This window comes from Gracilinanus agilis, chromosome 2, assembly GCF_016433145.1.
Source record: "Gracilinanus agilis isolate LMUSP501 chromosome 2, AgileGrace, whole genome shotgun sequence".
Lineage (NCBI taxonomy): Eukaryota > Metazoa > Chordata > Mammalia > Didelphimorphia > Didelphidae > Gracilinanus > Gracilinanus agilis.
In genome coordinates this window covers 697,663,247-697,687,669 of record NC_058131.1, presented here as the reverse complement: position 1 = coordinate 697,687,669, position 24,423 = coordinate 697,663,247, and the positions used below count along the sequence as shown (strand labels likewise).

Sequence of the window (24,423 nt, the reverse complement as noted above, 5' to 3'; positions counted from 1 at the left end):
AAAAGGAATATACTTTCTTCTCAGCAGCACATGGTACATGTATAAAGACTGACCATGTACAAGGGCATAGAAATATTGCAAACAAATGGAGAAAAGCAGAAATAATAAATGCAACTTTTTCAGATCATAATGCAGTAAAATTATAATTAACAAGGACTGATGGAAAAGCAAATTTAAAATTAATTGGAAACTAAATAATCTAATTCTTCAAAACTGGTTGGTCAAAAAATAGATCGTAGAAACAATTATAAACTTCATTAAAGAGAATGACAATGAGAGGAAATCACACCAAAATCTATGGGATACAGTCAAAGCAGTATCCAGGGGAAAATTTATATCTATGGGTGCCTATATTAACAAAATAGAGAGGGAGGAGATCAATGAATTGGGATTGCAACTTAAAAATTTAGAAAAAAGAACAAATTAAAAATCCTCAGATAAAAACTTAGTTGGAAATCTAAAAAGGTAAAGGAGAAATTAATAAAAGTGAAAGTAAGAGAACTATTGAACTAATAAATAAGACTAGAAGCTGGCATTTTGAAAAAAAAACAAAATAAAATAGTAAAGTACTGGTTAATCTAATAAAAAAAGAAAGAAGAGAATCAAATTAACATTATCAAAGATTTAAAGGGTAATCTCATCTCTATTGAAGAAGGAATTAAAGTAATTATTAAGAACTATTTCTCCCAATTATATGGCAATAAATATGACAATCAAGGTGAAATGGGTGAATATTTTCAAAAATATAAATTGCCTAGATTAATAAATGAGGAAATAGAACATTTACATAATCCCATCTAAGAAAAAAGAAATTGAATAAGACATCAAGGAGTTTTCTTTAAAAAAATCCCCTGGGCCAGATGGATTCACAAGTGAATTCTATCAAATACTTAAAGAACAACTAATCCCAATATTATACAGATTATTTAATAAAATAAGCAAAGAAGAAATCTTATGAAATTCTTTTTATGACACAAATATGGTATTGATTCCAAAGTAGGCAGAACAAAAACAGAGCAAGAAAACTATAGACCAATTTCCTTAATAAACAGAGATGCAAAAATCTTAAATAAAATGCCAACAAAAAGAGTACAGCAATTTATCATAAGGGTCATTCACTATGACCAGATGAGATTTATACCAGGAATGAAAGGCTGGTTTAATAATGGTAAAAACCATCCACATAATTGACCAAATCAATAATCAAAGCAAGAGAAATCACATGATTATCTCAATAGAGGTAGAAAAATCCTTTGACAAGACACAACACCCATTCCTATTGAAAACACTAGAAAGTATAGGAATAGAAGGGCCTTTCCTCAAAATAATAAGCAGGATATATTTAAAATCATGAGCTAGGAGAAGCTGAGTTTCAGCCACTGTAGCCAGAGCCTCATTTCCCCCAACTTCTCCCTTGGCGCCCAAGGACCTGCCTTTCAATGGGAAGTTTGCACTTGCTCAACAAGGGCTTGCCTCTTAAAAATTTGAACATGATCCAGGCCTCGGTGGTTGCAGTAGATAAGAAGTTTAAAAGTTTTGATTCAATAAAATTTAAAGACATGGAAGTAAGGATCCAGTGACCGGACGCTATTCTCCTTGGGAATTTTGAAGACTACAAAGTGTTGAAAAATTGAATTCATGATCCTGCAACTTGAGTTCATATTAAGAAATGTCAGGCATTCTACCTTCAATCGTGAATGGGCCCATGCACCCACATTCACTGGTAGCATTACTGGAAATCGTACAGTAGAAATGCCCATTTTGAAAGATGTAGCTACAGTGTCATTTTGTAATGCACAGTCCACAAAAGAAATTCATGAAAAGGTATTAAATGAAGCAGTGGGTGCCTTGATGTATCACACTATCACTTTAATGTGAGAAGATCTGGAGAAATTCAAAGCTTTTCTTTTGAATAATTGTCAGAATTGGCAGTGGTTTTGATCACATAAACATCAAGTCCGCTGGGTATTTAGGAATTGTACTATGCAATGTGCCAGCTACATCAGTAGAAGAGACGGCAGATTCTACCATGTGCCACATCCTGAACTCGTATAGATGAACTACCTGGCTCTACCAGGCATTGCGAGAAGGCAAAAGTCTCCAAAGTGTGGAACAGATCCTAGAAGTTGCTTTTGGAGCTGCTAGGATTCCAGGGGAGACCTAAGGCATTATTGGATTAGGTCGTGTTGGATAGGCGGTCGCGCTGCGTGCCAAAGCCTTTGGCTTCAGTGTCATTTTCTATGACCTGTACCTGTCTGATGGCATTGAGTGTGCTCTGGGGCTCTAGAGGGTGAGCACTTTACAGAACCTGCTATTTCACAGTGACTGTGTAAGCCTACACTGCAGATTGAATGAACACGATTATCATCTGATTAATGATTTCACCATCAAGCAGATGAGACAAGGGACTTTCCTGGTGAATACAGCACGAGGTGGGTTGGTTGACGAAAAAGCACTGGCACAGGCCATGAAGGAAGGAAGGATATGAGGGGAACCCTTAGATGAACAGGAGTCAGAACCATTCATGTTTAGTCAGGGTCCCCTAAAGGATGCACCAACTCTGATCTGCACGCCCCCATCCAGCATGGTACAAGGAGCAGGCTTCCATTGAGATGCAAGAAGAGCCTGCAGGAGAGATCTGGAGAGCCATCAGAGGTATTATTCCAGACAGCCTGAAAAACTGTGTTAATAAAGATCATTTGACTGCACCTACACATTGGGCCAATATGGACCCAGCAGTAGTTCATCCAGAGCTTAATGGTGCTGCATATAGCAGGTACCCTCCAGGTTTGGTAAATGTGGTTCCAGCTGGCATCCCTGCAGCAGTAGAAGGAATAGTCCCCAGCACCATGTCTTTGTCCCATAGGCTCCCCACTGTGGCTCATCCTCCCCATGCTCCTTCCCCAGGCCAAACTGTCAAACCAGTACCAGATCTTAAACTATACTATAAAGCAGTGGTCATCAAAACAATATAGTATTGGCTAAAAGACAGAAAAGAAGATCAATAAAATACATTTGGGGTAAATGTCCTTGGCAAGATAGTATGCAATAAACCCAAAGATCCCAGTTTTGGGGACAAGAACCCATTATTTGACAAACACTGCTGGGGAAATTGGAAAAAAATGAGAAAAATCAGGTCTAGATCACCGTCTTATATCCTATACCAGTGACGGGAAAACTTTTGAGCTTGGTGTGTCAAAATTAGCCAAAAAAATGAGCATAACTCAGATATTACATCACTTTGAGGGAAAAAACATAATTTCACCAAATTTATAGTTTAAGTAACAAAAATATATTTGTAATATATAACTGTATTTAATAAACTAAAAACTAATTATTTAACTTACCTGCTTAGTGACTTCTTTGTTCATCTGTCACTTGATTTATTTTGTTCGTCTTGATATTATTTAACTTGTGTGGGGTGCTATGAACTAAGATAAGTGAGGCAGAGGGGGAATTCTTTAACTAACCTGCCTATTAGGGTGGCCATGTGTCATCAAAAATGGCTACACATGTCAGTGCTGACATGCATGTCATAGGTTCACCATCAGGGTCCTATAGCAAGATAAATTCAAAATGGGTAAATGACTTTGATATAAAGAATGAAATCATAAATAAATTAGGTGAACATAGAATAGTATACCTGTCAGATGTGTGGGAAAGGAAGGAATTTAAGACCAAGCAAGAGAGAACATTATAAAATGTAAAATGAATGATTTTCATTTCATCAAATTAAAAAGGTTTTGTACAAACCAAAACAATGCAATCAAAATTAGAAGGAAAACAACAAACTATAAAAAAATGTTTATAACAAAACTCTCTGACAAAGGTTTGACTTCCCAAATATATAAGAATCTAAGTCAAATTTACAAAAAAAAAAATAAAGCCATTCCCCAATTGACAAATCATCAAGGGATCTGAATAGGCATTTATCAGATGAAGATATCAAAACTATTAATAATTACATGTAAAACTGTTCCAAATCTCTTACAATTAGAGAAATGCAAATCAAAACAACTGAGGTACCACCTTATGCCACAGATTGGCCAATATGGCAGCAAAGGAAAGTAGTAAATGTTGGAGGGGAGGCGGCAAAATTTGGACACTAATGGATTGCTGCTGGAGTTGTGAATTGGTCCAACAATTCTGGAGGGCAATTTGCAATTATGCATAAAGGACTTAAAAAAAATGCCTGACTTTTGATCTAGCCATACCACTGATGAGTTTGTACCCCAAAGAGATAAAAAGGAAAAATACTTGTACAGAAATATTCATATCCTCACTCTTTGTGGTGGCAAAAAATTGGAAAATGGGGGGGGGGTGTCCATCGATTGGGGAATGGCTGAACAAATTGTGATATCTGTTGGAGTTGGAATACTATTGTGCTGAAAGGAATGATGAACTGGAGGAACTCCATGTGAACTGGAACAACCTTCAGGAATTGATGTGAGGGAAAGGAGCAGAACCAGGAGAACATTGTACACAGAGATGGATACATTGTTGTACAATCAAATGTAATAGACTTTTCTACTAGTAGTAATGCAGTGATTCAGGACAATTGGGAGGAACTAATGAGAAAGAACACTATCCACATCCATAGAAAGAACTATGGGAGTAGCAACGCAGAAGAAAAACATATGATTGATCACATGGATTGATGGGGATATGAATGGGGTTTTGGCATTAAAAGATGACTCCATTGTAAATATGAATAACATAGAAATAGGTTTTGAACAATGATAAATGGATAACCCGATGGAATTGCTTGTCAGCTCTGGGAGGGGAGTTGAAGGGAGGTGGGAAAAATCATGAATCATGTAATTATGGAAAAGTTGTCTAAATAAATAAATTAATTAAAAAAGAAAAAAGGTGGATTTTGAATGTATTCATCAGAAAATTAAACAAACTCCATTTCATAATGAAAAAATAATTCACTTTTTTCAAAGTTATTATTCCAAATATCTTCTTTTTACAGACAAGGTTTACTACATTTTGAGACATTAATAAAAAAATGAACCATTTTTACAAATATTTGGATAGGTCTTTTGAAGAAAAACCTTGTAGATATATTCATGTTCCAGGGGCAAATCCCAGCACCAAAAGCACAAAGTGTGCAATCCATTACGCTTATTGCATACTTAGAAACTTTCGTAGAAAATGACAATTTGGCCAGGAAAGGTTTAAAAAATAACCTGTAAATTTGGACATGCTGGAGGATTAAAAAATAAAAAGTGATATTGCCTTCAATATCTGTGAGATCATTAAGACATGGGAAGGATTTTTGTAGAAAGATTACAAATAATAACTTGGAAACTTTGAGTCTGAGATTTCTATGGTATATTTAGTTGGGGTTGTCTAATGTTCAAATAGGAAAGTACAACTTGTGTTTTGGAAGGAGTATTTGGTTGGGTATGCAGAAGTGGAAGCTATAAATATAGGTTTGTCTAGCAACTAGCTGGTACCATCAATAGAGTGCTGAACATGGAGACAGGAAGAATTGAAGTGTAATCTTGACTGAGACATTTAATACATTTTTAATCCAGTCATAACAATTAAATCATGTAACACAATATATGAATCTTACATTCATATATTATATCATATACATGGGAGTGACAAACATACACATGTATTCATATATATTTCACCTTATTAGACTTAGCACATTATTGAAATGTTGTTAGGTTAATATTTGATCTCATTGGAGATAACCAAATCATTGGAAGAGAGGCTCTAGAAAAAGAATGAATGAGAAGAGGGTCCCAGATATAGCCGGAGACCGTTTTAGAAATAGAAAAAGAGGGAATGGATGATGGTATGGTGAAGCTGACTAAGAAGGGATCACTAGATTGGTAGGAGATCCAAGAGAGGACATTACATCAAAAAATCATGGAGAAGAGAGTGGTAGATTGTCAACAGTAATAAATGCTGTGCAGAGGCCAAGCAGTTTAAGGATGGAGGAAAGGCCTTGAGATATGACAAAGAAGAGTGTACTGATAACCTTAGAGAGGGTTGCTTTTGTATAATCAAAAAAGGGACCCAGATTTTAAGTGACTGACAAGTTAATGGAGATGGAAATTGGAAGTAATGAGAATAGATAGCTTTTGGGGGGTTTGTTTATGATTGAAGAGAAACATGAAGAACAATAGTTTGAGGGGATGATACCACCAACTGATTTTTTTTTTAAATTAACAATGGTAAGAAAATCTGGGAATGTTTGTAAGCAGTAGGGAAAGAGTCAGTAGAAATAAAGAGAGATTGAAAATTAAGTAGAGAGATGGGAGAGAAGCTTTGAAGGAGAAAGTAGGGGAGGAGATCAAAGGCACAATCAGGATAGATTTTCTCAAGGAGGAGGGCCATTTTTTCCCATTGTGGTTTGAATAAAGGAAGAGAGAAGATAGGCTTTGTAGATGGAATACAAAATGTACAATTGGGAAGAAAAGGGACATTTCAGTTCATATAGTTCTTTAGCTGAGGAGCTTTGGGAGTGGTAGTGGTGCATGTCTCTATTTGAGAAGTTCTCTGAATGAACAAAAAAGGACAGTCCTTGTATTCTATATTACTATATAATAAATATAATAATAGAAGTATTCTATTTCTTCTACGGCTCCTTCAGCTCTTGGTGCCTTTTCCTCCAAGGTTACTTTTGATATGCTTTGCATGCATCTTGATTGTGACTCTCTCTGGGTCTTGTCTTTTCCATTCCAATTTAAGCTCATTGAGGGCAGAGCCTTTTCACTGCTGTCTTTGCATCCTCTATACTTGGTGAATGTCTGGCACATAATAATTGCTCAGTAAGTTATTATTGATCAATTGATGAAAGCGGCCTGTGCTGGACTTGTGCCTGCTGTAACCATCTTGAAGTCACCCTTGCTTCACTGTCTTAAATTCGAAATGTCCCGTGTAATCAATTCCTACACATTATAAATTAAAGCCAGGCATCGAATGACTAACCTGCTGGGCTAATGTACTTGCAAATAGAGAGATGGATTGAGCACTTGTTCATTTGGTGCTTAGGTGATACCTGATGGTTCCCTAATTTTACAGTTCGTGTTGTGGCTACAGGGATAAAAACAAATTCCCTGGAAAGAGATGCTCACTAGGTGGCCTTATATATTTAGTGCAGTTTGGAAGGTTCAGTAATATTCAATAGTTGTTTCCTGTGGATTGATTTTCATGTGACTGCAACGTAGTAGGTTAACGATGCCAGCTTTATCCAGGTGGCCACGCTGTCTACACCACACACACACACTTGTGATCCTGGATGCTTCTTGTCCACGAGTTTGCAGAAGTCCTTCCAGATGATCTGCCCAACAAGTTAGCTTCCTGACTCTCTCTTTAATACTCTGTAAGGAGAAGCCCAGAACTGTGGATAACTATCTTGTATTTCTCAAGTGTGCAAAATCTTGGTGATGCCCTTGTTGCTACTTAATCCTTGCAATCCTCCTTAGGAGCATGGCGCAGCCTCTTTAAACATTCCATGGTTCTCCTCAGTTGTGCCTCTAAGCCTGAGGGGTGTCTAATATTTATAGTCATGGGGCCTCACTAGGACAATGTGGGCTTTTACCAAGATGGGCTTCAGTGGAAGCAGAGAATTTGCGGTCACTGAAATAACTTTGTTTTATTGCCAAATAAATGATGGAGATATTTCAGGGTCTAAAATCTCCTTCCTTGATCTCCCTCAGCTCAGTGTGGCTGGTTGATAGAGCTCACTTTGTGGCTCAGACACAAATCAGAGTTCTCTGAGACAATCGGTTCTATTGTCAAGGTTGGCATCCTTCAAAGAACTTCAATGCCGGGCATTTTTTGGAGTGGATCAAGTTCATAATGCTGTCTTGTTGTTCCATTTCAAAATAATCCCTGGGTGACATTTTGACTTCGCGTGCATTTAGTCATTAATGTGAGCCAAATTTCATTTGTGACTACATATTTAAATATATGGGCCCTCGACCAGAGAAGGAATTTCTAGTTTATAAAAAATCTGATGATCTTTCCCTTACGGATGCCTCTAAAAACCTCAGAGGAGAGGTGAGCATCACCATATATACCTGTGCTCAGGATCAGGTTAATTACCTTTCTCCCCCCACCCCCCCCCAAAAAAAAAAGGCAACACATCACATGAGTGATAGTTAGTGCTTCTGTTTCTCAAAGTAAATAGACGATGCAATTGTCCTCTAGTCATTGCTTCGTAATGAATGTGGTGTTGGATGGACAATATCCATCTACAGCTCTGCTGAAACGAACTGATAAACCACAAATCCATTAGGACGGTGTTTCTCTCTGTAATTCAGAACTGCTAAGAAGCGAATTATTTCTCTCAGAATCGTGGTGTTTGGGGATAATAGTGTTTAGGACATGATTCAGATGTCGTCTATCACCAAAGACAGACAGCTGCAGGCACCATGTTAATTTCCTTGTGATCTTTATAGTATTTATTGAATGCACAAATAGAAATCTGTTCATATTTATGGGAAACGGCCAGTCCTTTAGTGTGAGGAAGTGCATAAATCCAAGCAATGGGAAAGGAGAGACAGGCACAGCCTGGATAGGCAGGAATTTCAGACATAATTTTCAATTAAAATGGAGTATAGATGAACAACCCAGTCATCGTTACTCATGTTTATGCTCGTTCCAGATGCAGGTCAGAGAGTTAGACTCTGATTTGCTAGCTTGTCAGCATCCTCCCTAAAATGCCGATCAGGAAGCCAGGTTTGGGGACAGGCACAGAAACACGCCTTTTGTGGGCTCTGGTTATTGTCATGATTCTCCGATTTTATTGTTGACTATTGCCACACTTCTTCTAATGAAGTTTTCCCTGTATGTGATTGTAGCCGCTGCAAATCATGTGCTATCATGAAATACCATTTTCTCAAAGATTAAAATGAGAAACCTCATGATGGTCCCCAATGTAAAATGCCCCATTTCATGTCTGAGTGAAAACAAGGTAGGAAACTAAATTGGCTTCCATCGGATTAGTCAATAGCTTTTCGTGATGTATTACTCTTGGTGTTGACATGCTTGAAATTCTGCCTGAAATCTACTTTCATTTCTGAAATCAATGGAATTGAACACACATTTATTAAATACCTACTATGTTCAAGGAGGGAGAATTGAATGGTGAAATGAATGCTAGCATCTCGGTTTTGTAGTCAGGAATACCTGGATCAATCGAGCCCGGCATCTGATGCCTACTGGCTCTATCACCTCAGTGAAGCTGCTTATTCTTACCGTCTGCTCTCTAATGGCATACACTGCAGAATTAACTGCTTCCTATTGGTACTGGGGTTTTCTCTCTCCAGGAAATGTCTCATCGGTGATGTCCTTCCTCTAGAGTCTGCAGACCTTGCCAGTCACTCACCCCAAAGTATTCAAGGAACACTTTGAGGCACTCGGATAGCCTCCCTTTCGGTAAGGGCTCTACCACTTTTCAGCTTTTTGAGTGCCATCTAGCATCATGGGATCCTGTTCGGCCAGAGGGATCTGCTCCCAGACCTAGTGGATGGAAAGATGTGGGACAGCTAAAAAGAAGAGGCTTCATCTTGCAGTCTGTTCAGTGACAGTTTTCTCAGTCGTCATCTAGTCAGTTCTTCAGCTAAGAGCCATAGTGGCCATCATTCAGCCCATACATGAAGTCCTTCCCTGTTGGTGGCCACGTCCAGAGGCAATGATCCACTGGAGAATGTAGGCCCTTCAGCACCATAGTAAATCTTCAGAGATGGCACTTAGTGTGGAAGATTTGTAAAGGCTTAATAGAATGTTAAGTCAAAGATTCCCAAAGGAGAAAGCTGGCATGAATTGGAGTGAACGGAGATGGGAGCCTAAAATTGCAATGTGTTATAAGATAGAAGACCTTCATCCTCCCTAAAGGTAAAATGATGAAGATAAATTTTTCCCTACTGAAGGAGTAGAAGGGACATGGTCAAGGGGAGAAAAGCAGGGGGAATTCTCCTACCCATCAGATTCTTTCCATGTGCTTCAATTCTGTGCTTCCACCAGAGCTCATCTTGTTAAAAGCTCATATTTTCCCAGTGATGGTACCTGACTTTAAATCATAGTAACCTCTAGTCAAAGAATAATAACAATTTCAGGACATCTATTGTAAATTTAAACAGGCTACATGAAACCAGGAGGACAGCTATGCTGTATGACAAAAAAGAATAGCAATACAGATGTTCAGAAACTGAAAGAAAAAAAAAAGTGAGAAAGAAGAAAAAAATAACATCTCTATCTTCTGATATATCTGATGTACAAATGGCTGAGATGCCAGCAACAAGTAAGGGAAACCCCAAATCTAAATTCAATGAAGAAAATTTGATCAAAAAACTAGAAATTTGGTGGGATAGGATCCATGACTTGAATAGGGCTGTATTTATTTATTTATTTATTTGTTTATTTTTGAACCCTTAACTTCTGTGTATTGGCTCCAAGGCGGAAGAGTGGTAAGGGTGGGCAATGAGGTTCAAGTGACTTGCCCAGGGTCACACAGCTGGGAAGTGTCTGAGGCCAGATTTGAACCTAGGACCTCCCGTCTCTAGGCCTGACTCTCAATCCACTGAGCTACCCAGCTACCCCCTTGAATTGGGCTTTGAGAAGATATTCAATTTCCAATGGAACTGAACAGGAAAAGAGGACAAGAATTGAAAACTAAGAATATATACTCATGGAGATGTCAAGCCAAGATGGCAGAGTACAGGAAGCAAATCAACTGAAGTCTCCCAACATTTGTCCCCAAATCACTTTTTAATAGCACCTGAAATTGAATTCTGGGATGACAAAGTAAACAAAAGGTCAGTGTGAGACATTTTTCTATCCCCAAACAACTTAAGAGGTTGGCATTAGAGGTCTCTGACACTGGAGCAGTGGTTGGCCCAGACCACAGTGCAGGCATCAGCCACAGTACCAGGGCAACACCAGCAATCAACCTTGGGTGCATCCACAACAGCAGAAAGCCCAGAAATAGAAAGTGGGCCAGGACAACTGGTCAGAAAGGAATTACAGAGGACCCTTTTATGGCACTGAATTCAGGACCCTGTTGCATTATCTATACACATTTCTTGATAGTTCCTGGGCAAAGAGAAACACTAGTATTTGTAGTTATAGGATAGCTGCGATCTAAGACCCAGTTTGAGGGCCAAAAGGAGTTAAATTCCTTCTGGCCACAGGGATCACAGGACTTGATTATCATTCCAGGTTGAAGAGGGGTGCTTGTGGTCACTCCCAAGTAGTGGAAACCCTGGCCCTAATTCCAAGGAAGAAAGGAGACATAGAACTTATGGCTGCAGGAAATCAAGAGCCCTGTTCACAGTACTAGCTTTTGTGGATGCAGGGAAACAAGGTCTCTTTCTATATAAAGACCAGAGCACAGGTCATGAGATCAACAAGTACACATCTTCTTGGATCATACTATCTGGCAAATACAAGCAACTAACAGAGCCTTAGAATGAACTCTGAATATTTAGTGAAATGGAAGACTTTAAAATATTCCTAATGAAAAGACAAGATATGAATAGGAAATTTGGCATTCATATTTAAGACTCAAGAGAAACATAAGAAGGAAGTACTGATTCATAAGAACTTGACTATTCTTCCTTTAGACAAGAGCAGATATGGTGACTTCCAGGCATGAATCCAAGGTGACGGAGTAATGCAGAGCAGCTCTGTACCACCATGAGAATCCTCTCTGACCAAGATTAAAATATCACCACAAAATGAATATAGGAGTGAAAGAATCAACAAGGAGACAGAGTAAAACAACTTTTAAGAAAATAAAAACCCAACAATTATCCAAAGGACATCTGGAGCACTGGGGTGAGAGGAGAGCATAGCCAGCAAGAAACTATAGCAAGGAGGGAACTATACCCCCAGGTTTGGAACCTAAACCCAAGCCAAAAATTCAAACCCTGAGAACCTGCCTGGGCAAATAGTGGTACAAGTCAACCCATACCCCTTGAAATTTCAAACCTAGGGAGAAGTCCAGAGCCACAGCCCAGGGAATTCTAGTCTGGGCTTGGGATTAAAACATAATTCATACTTTGGGGTAGTTGATAGTACTAAGTACTAATCTTTTTACCTAAATCTCAGGATAGAGTTCCAATCAAGGTTGAGCCTGATTGGATCAATTACACAGTGAGACCAAAGGCTTGAGCCTAAGCCTGGGGCTAGAATTTGATCAGCCTCTGACCTGATCATGATCAGAGTGAGATCAAAAGCTTATACCAAATCCTAAGGCAAATTTTTAAACTATTAGTACCTCAAGGGTCAATTGAATCAGCAAGGAGAGGGGGTTCTCATCACTTTCACCCCTCAGACTATCACATCATTCCCCCCAAGCCTTCCTATAATTAGATAGGAAAAATGAGAAAAGAACAAAAAAACACCTAACTCGAAAGATTTTTTTATGGAGACAAAGATCAAGGTACAGGCACAGAAGGGAACAGTGAAAGCAAAGGAAACACACACAAAGTCCAAAAGAAAAATATGGATTAGACACAGATTTTAGAAGAACTCAAAAAGGATTTCAAAAATCAATTAAGAGGCAGAGGAAAATTGGAGAAGAGAAATGAAAGTGATGCAAGAAGAAATGGGTCAATTGAAAAAGGAAAACCAAAAACAGAAAGAGGAAAATCAGGACTTAAAAATCAGAACTGACCATCTAGAAACTAATGATTTCATGAGAAACCAAGAAACAATAAAGCAGCATCAAAGGGTGATAAAAAGAGGAAAACATGAAATGTCTTAGTGAAAAAATACTTGCCCCAGAAAATAAATCTAAGAGAATTATTGTACTACTAAAAGCCATGATCAGGAAAAAACCTTAGACATCATGTTATAAAAAAAATTATCAAAGAAAACTGCTGAGAGATCCTTGAACAAGAAAATAAAATTGAAATTGAAAAAATTCACAGATCACCTACAGAAATAAATTCTCAAATGATAACTTCCAGGAATGTAATAGCTAAATTCAAGAACTGCCAAGCTAAGGAGAAATTCTTCAAATAGCCAGAAAGAAACCATTTAAATACCATGGAGCTACAATCAGGATCACACAGGATCTAGCTGCTTCTACATTAAAGGATCAAAAGACATGGAATATGGGATTCAGGAAGGCAAAAGTTTTGTGTTTAGAACTCTGAGTCACCTATCCAGCAAAACTGAGTATATTTTTTCAGAGGTAAAAATGGACATTCAATAAGATAGAAGATGTCCAAGCATTCCTGAGGAATAAGCCAGACCTAAAACAAACAAACAAAAAATTGAAGTCCAAAGGTGAGACGCAAGAGACAGCAAAAAGGTAAATAAGAAAGAGAAAATTTAAGGGACACATCAAGATTAAAATGTATATATATGCCTACATGGAAAGAAGATACCTGTAATTCTCAAAAATTACTCTTAGTAGAAGAGAAGATAGAAGAAATTTATCCAGAAAAAGAGTGGGGAAATTAGCTGATTATGATGATATGATGTATATGATAATATAAAATGATACAATATGTATGTAAATGTGATGATATAAAATGATATGTATATATGAAATGTATGCATATGAATAATATGTAAAAAAATTCAAGAGGTAAAATAGAGTTGCATTGAGAGAAAAGGGAAGGGAGAGATAGAATGGGGTAAATTATATAACATAAAGAGTAATGAAAAATCATATATAGAGAAAGATAAGGGTGGTAGTGAGGGGGAACATAAGGGTGATGACGGGTTATGCTTAATCTTAACTCTGATTGTAACTGTCCCAGAGAGGGAAAAATAAATATAATCAGTGGGGTATATAATTCTATCACCCTACAGAAAAGTAGAAGGGGAATAAGACAAGGGAAGGAGAAGGTAATTGAAGAGAGTGAGAAGTTGGGGCGGGGTGACAAAAAAGCAAAATACTGGTGAGGAGGAACAGAGTAAAAGGGAAGAGCAGCATCTAAAGAGGATAATATAATATACAGAGAAATAAACAGTTAGCACTTATAACATTGAATATGAATGGGATGAACTCACTTATTAAATGGAAGTAGACAGCAGAGTGTATTAAAAAACAGAATTCTACTATATATTGTTTACAAGAAACACATGACTTGCATGGTGACATGCACAGATTCAAGTTAAAAGGCTAGAGCAGAATATATTATGCATCATCTAAGATAAAAATTTAAAAAAAAAGCAGGAATATCAATCATAATACCAGACAAAGCCAAAGTAGAAATTGACCTGATTAAAAGAGATTAGGAAGGAAATTGCATTTTGATAAAGGGTACTATAAACAATGAAGTAATATCATTACTAAATATTTATGCACCAAAACATCTGAAGGAAAAATTGAAGGAACTCAAGGAGGAAATAGTAAGACCATACCAGTGGGGTATCTCAACTTTCCCCTTCCAGAACTAGATAAATCAAACCAAAAAATAAATAAGAAAGGAACAAAGGAAATAAATGAAACACTAGAAAATTAGAGTTAATTGATACCTGAAGAATACTGAACAGGGATAAAAAAGGAATATACCTTCTACTCAGCAGTACATGGTACATATATACAAAGATGAACTATGTACTAGGGCATAGAAATATTGCAAAAAAATGCAGAAAAGCATAAATAATAAATGCAACTTTTTCAGATCATAATGTGATAAAATTATAATTAAAAAGGGTCCATGGAAAGAAAAATTTTAAATTAATTGGAAATTAAAAAAAAATAATTCTTCAAAACTGGTGGGTCAAAAAAAATCATAGAAGAGAAACATGAGAGAGAAATCACAAAGGACTCAATAAGTTTAAACTATTTATACTCCTTTATGGAAATTAATAGTTGCAATTCCTAAGAATTTTATCATTATTAAGACAGTTAGAAGAAGTATACACAGATAGAGCATATAGTTGTGAGGTAAATATGATGAGTTAATCTCAAAAATCTTTATGAGTAAGAAAGATGGATGCACAGAGAGAAGGGAGAAAAAATAGGAGAAATTATCTCATATAAAAGAGACATTCAAAGAAGAGCTTTTACAGTGGAGGAGGGAAAAATAATTGAGGAGTTAATGGGCAATATTTGAACCTTACTCTTATTGAAATTGACTCAGAGTGGGAATAACATACATATCCAGTTCAATATAGAAATCAATCTTATCAAACAGGAAAATAGGAGGGAAAGGAAATAAGAGAATGGAAGAGGATAATAGAAGGGAGGATAGATTAAAGGAGGAGATTGTCAGAAGCTAAACAAACTTTTGATGTGGAATGGGAGGGGAGAGAGAGAGAGAGGAAAGGAAAGAGAGAGAGAAGTATTAAAATGGATGAAGGGAAATCATAGTAATCATATCTTTGGATGTGAATGGTATGTATTCATTTATAAAACAAAAGTTAATTGCAGAGTAGATTAGAAAACATAATCCACCAATATGTTGTTTATAAGAAACACTTAAAACAGAGAGACACACAGAGTAAAACTAAAAAGCTGAAGCAGCTTCAACTAAGGTAAAAGACATAGGTAGTAATCATGATCTCAGGAAAAACAAACAAACAAAGGTTCATCCAGTAAAGAAGATAAAAAGGAAAATTATATCTTACTTAAAGGTAACTCAGACAAAGAAATAACACCAGTACTAAACACACACATACACATTTAAAAAAAAAAGTTACATGAGTTACAGGAGGAAAATTTAAAAACACACTAGAAAGGGACCTCAACTTTCCCTTCTCAAAATTATATAAAGCTAATCCTATAGTAAATAAGAATGAAGTTGAGGAGATAAATAGAATTTTAGAAAAGTTTGATGTGATAGACATCTGGAGAAAACAGAATGGGAATAGAAAGCACTATCCCTTTTTCTCAGATATCCATGACACCTTCATAAAAACTGACCATGTATTAGGGCATAAAAATCTCACAACCAAATGCAGAGAAGCAGAAATATTAAATGCATTCTTTTTTCCAGATTTTAATGCAATAAAATTATGCTCAGGAACGAGCCATAGAAATACAGATAAAAATTAATTGTAAATTAAATACTTTAATGCTAAAGAATGAGTGAATCAAAGAATGTTATAGAAACAATAAATAATTTCACTAATAAAGAATAACAACAAGGAAACAATGTAGAAAAATCCATGAGATGCAGTTGAAATAGTATTTAGGAGAAATTTTATATTGCAAAGCATATAAGTATAATAGGGAAAGTGTAGATTAATTAATTACTTATGCAATCAGTAAAAAAACTAAAAAAGAACAAATTAAAATCCTCAATTAAACACCACATTGGAAATCTTGAAAATAAAAGGAAAGATCAATAAAATTGAAAGTAAGAAAACCATTGAACGAATTAATAAGACTAGGAACTGATTTTATGGGATGAAAATCTGGATGCTTTAGTTTGGGGCATATAGGTCTAATGTTGACAATATCTTATTCATAGTATTCTCTGCCTTAATATAGTCTCCCTGTTTGAATGCATGTTGATGCATAATTTATTCCCTTTGTTTTTCTTGTGTTTTTGTATTTTTACTGAAATGGAAATATGCCTTGCATGATTTCAATATATAATTGATATCACATTTCTTGTCTTATACAATGGGTGGAAAATTGAGTGGGAATCAGAAAATTTTGAACTTTATAAGCTTTAAAAAATGAATATTAAAGATAATAAAAACTAAAAAAAACATCTTATAATCAATGAATACAATGTAGCAAAATAAATAGATTAATCATATTTTAAAAAAAGAAAGAGAATAATATAATCATATAATGAAATTCAAAAACCATAGTAAGGAATCATGGTAGAGAATCTTTTCCTGAATATTTATAGAGATAGAAACAGAAATGACATTGCCTACAGATTATCTAGTGAAATATAAAATTAAAATAGATGGAGATTTCAAGAAATAGATCATAATTATGGCATAGAGGCATGGTCTTGGTCAGTGATGATAAACATTTTAGAGATAGAGTGCTGGACCCCATTGCCACCCCATCCCCCACATGGAGTCCAGAGATCAAGTGCTATGCCTTGTCCTCCACCTAGTCCCTCAACCCCTCCTTACCCCAGAAAGGGGCGGGAGGAAGTGCTTCCATTGGGCTTCTGGGCAGAGGAGCAGGTGATAAGAGGCATGTGTGGAAAGGACAAGGAGAGTGGCCCAAGCTCTCAGCTCCCCTCCAGCTCTGCTTCCCTCCAACTATGAGTCACTTGATGATTTATGTTCCCCTCAAACCTAGCTCCTCTCCAACCCTACCATGGGAATCACCATAACCACAGACTCAACAGGCTGCCATCTGTGTTGCACACTCATGTAGCATGTGAGCCTCCTCCCCCCTACCCAGTGCCTTTCCCCAGTCAGGGGAGGGAGGAAGAACTCTCATAGGGCTGCTGGGCAGAGGGTTCAGTGAAGTGAAGAATGTCTTCAGATACTTGGAGAAGGGGAAGGGAACAGCTCCTCCCTGATTCCCTCTGGCTTTTTAGTAAAGAACTCTGGCTGGTGACTGCAGGCATGATCACAGAGAGAACTCTGCGTGTACTTTTTGGCATACAGGTCTAAGACTAAGAGAACAGAAATTATCCAGGTTTCTGCTTAAATTGACCTTCTGCCCAACATATTCCATTTCGTAATTTCTTGGTTTGTTGTAATGATAATTTGTCATTATAAAAATGGAGAAAGCAACAAAGAAGCCTATTATTCTTGTATCCCATTCACAAGGATACACTTGTGTTAAATTAGAAATGATGGTAATACAAGGCTCAAATAACTATTCTACCTTGTAATTGGTTGTATAGGAGAGGAAAACAAGCCATAATATGACATGTACTAGTTCTAAATTTAGAGAAAGCAGATTCTAGAATATTTCAACGAAAGAACTGATAGGATCCTACAAATTGAAATTATATTGGGAAAATCATTATAGGCAAGATTAGAAAGATTTCAAAGTGAAAACCTGGGACGCAGAGTAGAAACAATTCCCATTATTCTTACAAGGAAAAATGGAAGTTTTCTTTCAAAAACTAAAACGAGAATTAAAAAATAATAATAAAGGGTCCGAGGATCTCAAGTACTGATATAATACAACCTATGAAGGCTTCCCTTAAGAAAGAGTTAAGAGTTTGTTCAAATGAAGAAAAATACAAGTGTATGGCCTAGTGTTATAAAATTGATGCCAGTACTGTTATATCTTGGGATGAGATGGAGTTTGCCAAATTAGAAGTCTGGCAACAAAAAGAAATTTAAAATTTGAATTGGGCAAAAAAAAATCAAAGGAAGAAATTAGTTATTGCTATAGGTAGATGGGATGATGATGACTATGATGATGGTGATGATGATGATGATGATAACGGATAAAAATACTGGAGAGAAGTCAGAGTTGCTCAGCTTTCAATAAGCTCCTATTTATTGTACCAAGGAGAGCCATCAGTGGACTTTCAAGAAAGATCAAAATTAACTATTGTGAAGTTAAAGCTCAAGATAAGTGGTGTGGGGGGTGGGGTTTAAAAAGAATATTCTTACCATTGATGACTTAAAATTACTATTCATAAATGACATATCAATAACATTAAAAGAAGTAGCAGATAAGATTGCTAAGCCATTTTCACTGATAAATAATCATTGAGGACAAAAAACTTTTCACTCGTCTTGAGAAATACAAATGTTATCCAAAGTTTTTTAAAATTGTTTTAAAGTAAAAGATGTTAGATTAGGAAATGAGCTAATTTTTGTTTTCTGACAAAATTCTTCAATGAATAATTAAAAGAATGGTTAGAGAATACTAAAAAATAGGAAGCATTATCTGAAAATACTAACATACTTTTTGTGAAGAACAGAACCAAACAGATCTTGTTGACAAGATTATCTGACTGGTAGATGTGGGCAAATTATATAATTTAACAAGATTTTAGCAAGAGATTTGACATAATATTCTGTGTATGTGTATGTGTTTGAGAGAGAAAGACAGACAAATATTTATATGATTACATAGTTACATGCAATTATATCTGGTAGAATAATTGAACTCAAAGAAGAAATACTAATATTTCAAAGTCAACTCAGAAGTAGATATTAGAATGCTCCAAGTATTTGTATTTGGCTCTGTTTTTATTAATGTTTTTATTAATGACTGGCCAATGGAATAGGTGGCATTTGTATCAAATCTAAGGGTAATCTAGCCTTTAAGGGGGAGCTATAGTAGGAAAAACAAAAAACAAACTAAAAAAATCTCATATATAAGGATGTCTGAAGAGTCATTGATTTGGGTATCTTCTTCCACTGGAGCAGATTAAAACTCATCCCATGACCAAATATCAAAGCCAGTGTTTGTTTAACTTTTAAACCTCTTCCCTACTCAAAAAACAAAAAAATGAGAAAGATGTATAGACAATTTCTCATATAGAGGTCTTGTATCTAAATATTTATAGAGAATTGGTCAAATTGGAAAGAACGAGGCATTCCCCAACTGGTAAGTAGGCAAAAGATTTGAACAAACAATTTTGGTTGTAGAAATCAAAACTATTTATAAACATATTCAAATTGCTCACAATCATTACTGATGAGAGACATGAAAATCACCAAAATTCTGAGACATCTCAGACCTATCTGATTGGCTAAAATGATAAAAGGGCATCATGACAAATGAGGTGATGTGGGAAAAGTTGAACAATGATATGCTGTTGATGGGAATGTGAACCGATCTAACCATTTTGGAGAGCAATCTGGAATAATGCTCAATTAAAAGTGTGTATAACCGTTGGCTCAGCAATCTCACTATTATGTTTGTTTCCCAAGGTCTACAAGAAAAAAAGGAAAAGGACTTCTATGTTCAAAAATATTTTGAAAATTTGTGGTGACAAAACTAGAAATTGAAGAGATGCCTATTAATTTGGGGGAATGACTAAAGAAGTCGCAGCATATGATTGCAATGGAATACTACTAAGGCATGAGAAATGATGAGCAGATTAATTTCAGGAAAAAAACAACAACACAAAAAGATCTTCATCAAATTTTGAACAGAGTCAAGAGAACTTTATATTTGGCAAGAGAAATATTGTTTGAAGATTAAGTTGTTTATGTCCACTTCCAGAGAAAGAAGTGATAGAGAGCCAGATGGATTCACATGTGAATTCTATCAAACATTTAAAGAACAATCCCAATACTATACAAACTATTTGGCAAAATAAGCAAAGAAGGAGTTCTATCTAGTTCTTTTTATAACACAAATATGGTACTGATTCCAAAGTCAAGAAGACCAAAAAGAGAAAGAAAATTATACAGCAGTTTCCTTAATTAATGTTGATGCAAAAATCTTAAATAAAATACTAGCAAAGAGATTACAGAATTATATCATAAAGATTATTCACGATGACAAGGTGGGATTTATACTGGGAATGAAAGGCTGGTTTAATATTAGGAAAACCAAACTAACAGAAATCACATGATTATCTCAATGGTTGCAGAAAATGCCCTTGACAAAATACAACACCCATTCCTATGAAAACGCTAGTTACCATAAGAATAAAAGAGTCTTTACTTAAAATAATGAGTAGCTTTTATTTAAAATAATCAGCAAGTATCATCTGCAATGGGAATGTTAGAAGCATTCCCAATAAGATCAGGAATGAAACAAGGGTGTCCATTATCACCACTATTATTTAATATTGTACTAGAAAAGCTAACTTTAGCAATTAAAGAAGAAAAAAGAAATTGAAGGAATTAAAGTAGATAATAAAGAAACTAAACTACCACTCTTTCTAGATGATAAGATGGCATACTTAGGTAATCTGAGAAAATAAACTAAAAAACTAGTGGGAATAATTAATAATTTACAAAGGTGTAGCATTCAAAATAAATCCATATAAATCATCAGAATTTCTATATATTTCCAACAAAAATCCGCAGCAAGATTTAGAAGGAGAAATTCCATTTAAAATCATTCTAGACACTATAAAATATTTGGGAATCTATTTACCAAGACAAATGCAAAAATTATATGAACACAATTACAAGACACTTCCCAAAAATAAACCTAGATTTAAACAATTGGGAAAAAACATTAATTACTCATGGGTAGGCTGAATTATAATAAAATGACAATCCTATTTAACTTAATTAATTTATTCTGTGCCATACCTTTCGAACTACCCCAAACAAGAGATGGAGAACATTACAAAATGTAAAATGAATAATTTTGATTATATTAAAAAGATTTTGTACAAACAAAATCAGTACAACCAAAATTAGAAGGGAAAACAACAAACTGGGAAAAAATAATAACAAATTTCTCTGATAAAGGTTTCCTTTCTCAAATATGTAAAGAACTAAGTCAAATTTATAAGAATCCAAGTCATTCCTCAACTGAAAAATGACCAAAGGATATGAATAGGCAGTTTGCACATACAGAAATCAAATCTATGTGAAAAAAATGTTCTAAAGTTCTTTTGATTAATGAAATGCAAATTAAAACAATTCTGAGGTACCACGTCACACATATCAGATTGGCTAATATGAACATAAAGGAAAAAAATGTTGTAGGTGTTGTGGCAAAATTGAAACACTATTATTTGCTACTGGAGTTATAAACCGATCCAACCATTCTGGAGGGCAATTTGGAATTGCATCCAAAGGGCTATAAAAGAATGCATACCTTTTGATCCAGCAATATCATTAGTAGATCTTTATTCCAAAGAGGTAAAAAAAAATGAAAGGACGCATTTGAACAAAAATATTTTTAGTTGCACTTTTTGTGGTGGCAAAGAATTGGAAATTAAAGAAATGTCCCTTGATTGGGAAATGACTGAACAAATGGTGGTATATGATGGTGATGGAATACTATTTATCAACAGGATGATTTCAGAAAGAAATATGAGTTCCTGGGAGGTAGCAAAAAGATGTTGTCACTGTTGTGATTGTTGTCATTATTGTCCTTGCGGTTGTTGAGGTGTTTCCCTCTTTATATCCATAGCATTCAGTACATATCTGGTACATAGTTAGTACTCAAGAAATACTCATTGCCTGATTAACTGATCTGTGAGAGAGTGGAAGGTGAGACTTGTATCTCTATTCCTCCACAAGGTGTCCATAAGTTGTCTACACAGTGGATCATCTGTCTTGATGTTGAAGGGATAGCCAATAGTCTCACATTCTGTCTAAGGTGTCTCCCTTGAAATTGCCTTGATTTTCATTTGTAACAATCTGCTTGAATTTACCAAGTATTGTTGTCCTCTGATGTTGTAATTGTTTAGTCATGTCTGACTCGTTGTGGCTCCATTCTGGGTTTTCTTCACAAAGATACTGGAGTAGTAGGCCATTCCCTTCTCCAGCTCATTTTTACAGATAATGAAACAGAAGCAAACAGAGTTAAATGACTTGCTCAGGGTCACACAGCTAGGAAGGGTCTGAGGACAGAATCAAATTTCCACACTCCAGATCCAGCACTCTGTCCATTCTACCACACAGATGCCATCTACTCTGTGGGTGCCCCCATTTTTACTTTTTCTACAATGAAAGAATTATGTAGCTCACAGACTTATGAAAATAGAAGAAAATTGGTAGGAAAAAGATGTGACTTTGGGATTGCCAGCGAATCTAATCAGGAAACCCAGAGAGAAACCTTGATAACCTCTTCCATCTTATGAAGGACATTCTGGGCTTTAGTCAGAGTAGCCAAGGTTGAGAGTGCTGGGTGACAATTACCTCTACATTTCCAATAACAACTGTAAAAATAGGTATCTTTGAAAGCTCTAAAAACTATAATCAATACAAGAACTATTCATGGCTCCCAAAGACCAATGATAAAGCATGCCATTCTTGACAGAGAGGTGATGGAGTGATGGTGCAGAATGAGACATGGACATTTTTATTCACATCCCCTGAGGGAATTTGTTTCAACACTGCTTATTTGTTATAAGAAGATATTTGTCTTCTTTTTGCAGTGATAAAAGAGTAGGAGGAAGAGACAATAGATTTCTGTTAATTAAAAAATAGAAAAGGGAGGGTGTAGCTACAGGTGTGAAATGTATATATTTTCAGAGGAGGTCACTATATCATTAATTTTATTTTGTTACAAGAGACATCTCATGAAGTGGGAATCTATAAATGGATGCAACATAAAATGAACACATTAATGCAATTTTAAAAAGCAAATTTCTCACTTACATGGGGCTTTTGATCTTCTAACACATCTTAGAGCAGCATCTTAGGAAGATCAACCCCTGTGGTGGGGCTTGGTACAGCCAGTGTTTAAACACTCACTGACAAATGCCTAGTCAAATTTTGGCATGTCATTTCTAATCAAAAGAGTTCCAGCATGTTCACTGGTTTCCATTCCTGGGCTCAGGATAGTCTTTTCTCTTTAGCCTTCAGGCCTGTGTCTCTAGCAGTTTTCAAATAATCTGTTCCATAACAGTTAAGAAGCCTGTCCTTCCCTTCACGTCTCCAGAATTCATTGGGATTTAATGAAGAACATGCTGGCTCAGGAGGTAGAACCCCTGGGTTTAAGGTCTTGTCTGTTTCTTACTACCCACATGTTCCTTGGATAGGAACTGAGCTGCTCTGGGCATTTCCTCTGCTATGAATTGAAGGGATTTGGATAAGATGGTCTTCCAAATTTCTTTCAGTTCCATATACTATGATCCAAAAAAACTTCAGTCTTAAGATGAACTTAGAACACATGCAGTTCTTCAGAGGACCAGGTTGGTAAAGAAAAAGACTGTCCTAAAAGTGATTACAAACTTTACAAGACATGAGACACTGGGCAAGTTTCCTAATCTCTCTGGATCTCAGTTCCATCATCTGCAAATTGGGGAAAATGGTTCTTTGGCTGACTATGTCAAAGAGCTTTTGTGAAGAAAGGGAAAGCCTAATGTACTTTAGACATATTAGTTATTCATAATAATACTATTATTAATTATTTAAAAGCATTCAAATTTAAGTGAAAGGGGATATCAGTGAGTGTTCTGGTCATATTGTCTGGCATCCTACCAAATTTACTAAAATTCTTTCACAAGATAATATAGTGCAATGCCACAGGATTTACCAGCTTTTACTAAAAAACAACAACTAAAAAAACTGCTTGATTAGCCAAAAAGGAGGTAGCAGATGGAAGGTAGCTGAAGGGAATTTTAGACTCTTCCTACTGCAAAGGTACCTAAAATCTTTTCCTTATGATCTATGCCTGCTGCCTTAATCATATTCTCCACTCTCTTCATTAAAATCATAAAAAATTTAAAATTAGAAGGGATTCTACAGATCATCTATTCCTCTTCAAATTTTAAGGATGAAGGAATACAAGGCCAAGATGGTAAACTGCCATCTTTAAGGTCACAAAGAAAGTTCATGGTGAAGCGGGGACAACACTGAGTTTGACTCTAATCCTGCCTCCCTTCCTTCCTTCCTTCCTTTCTTCCTTCCTCCCTCCCTTCCTTCCTCCCTCCCTCCCTCCCTTCCTTCCTTCCT

The 24,423-nt window shown here is 36.0% G+C and overlaps 1 pseudogene; it reads left to right on the top strand.

Moving 5' to 3' along the window:
- Positions 1 to 1,669: 1,669 nt before the first annotated feature.
- The window catches only part of LOC123234408, a 31,422-nt pseudogene continuing 8,668 nt past the window's right edge, over positions 1,670 to 24,423 (top strand).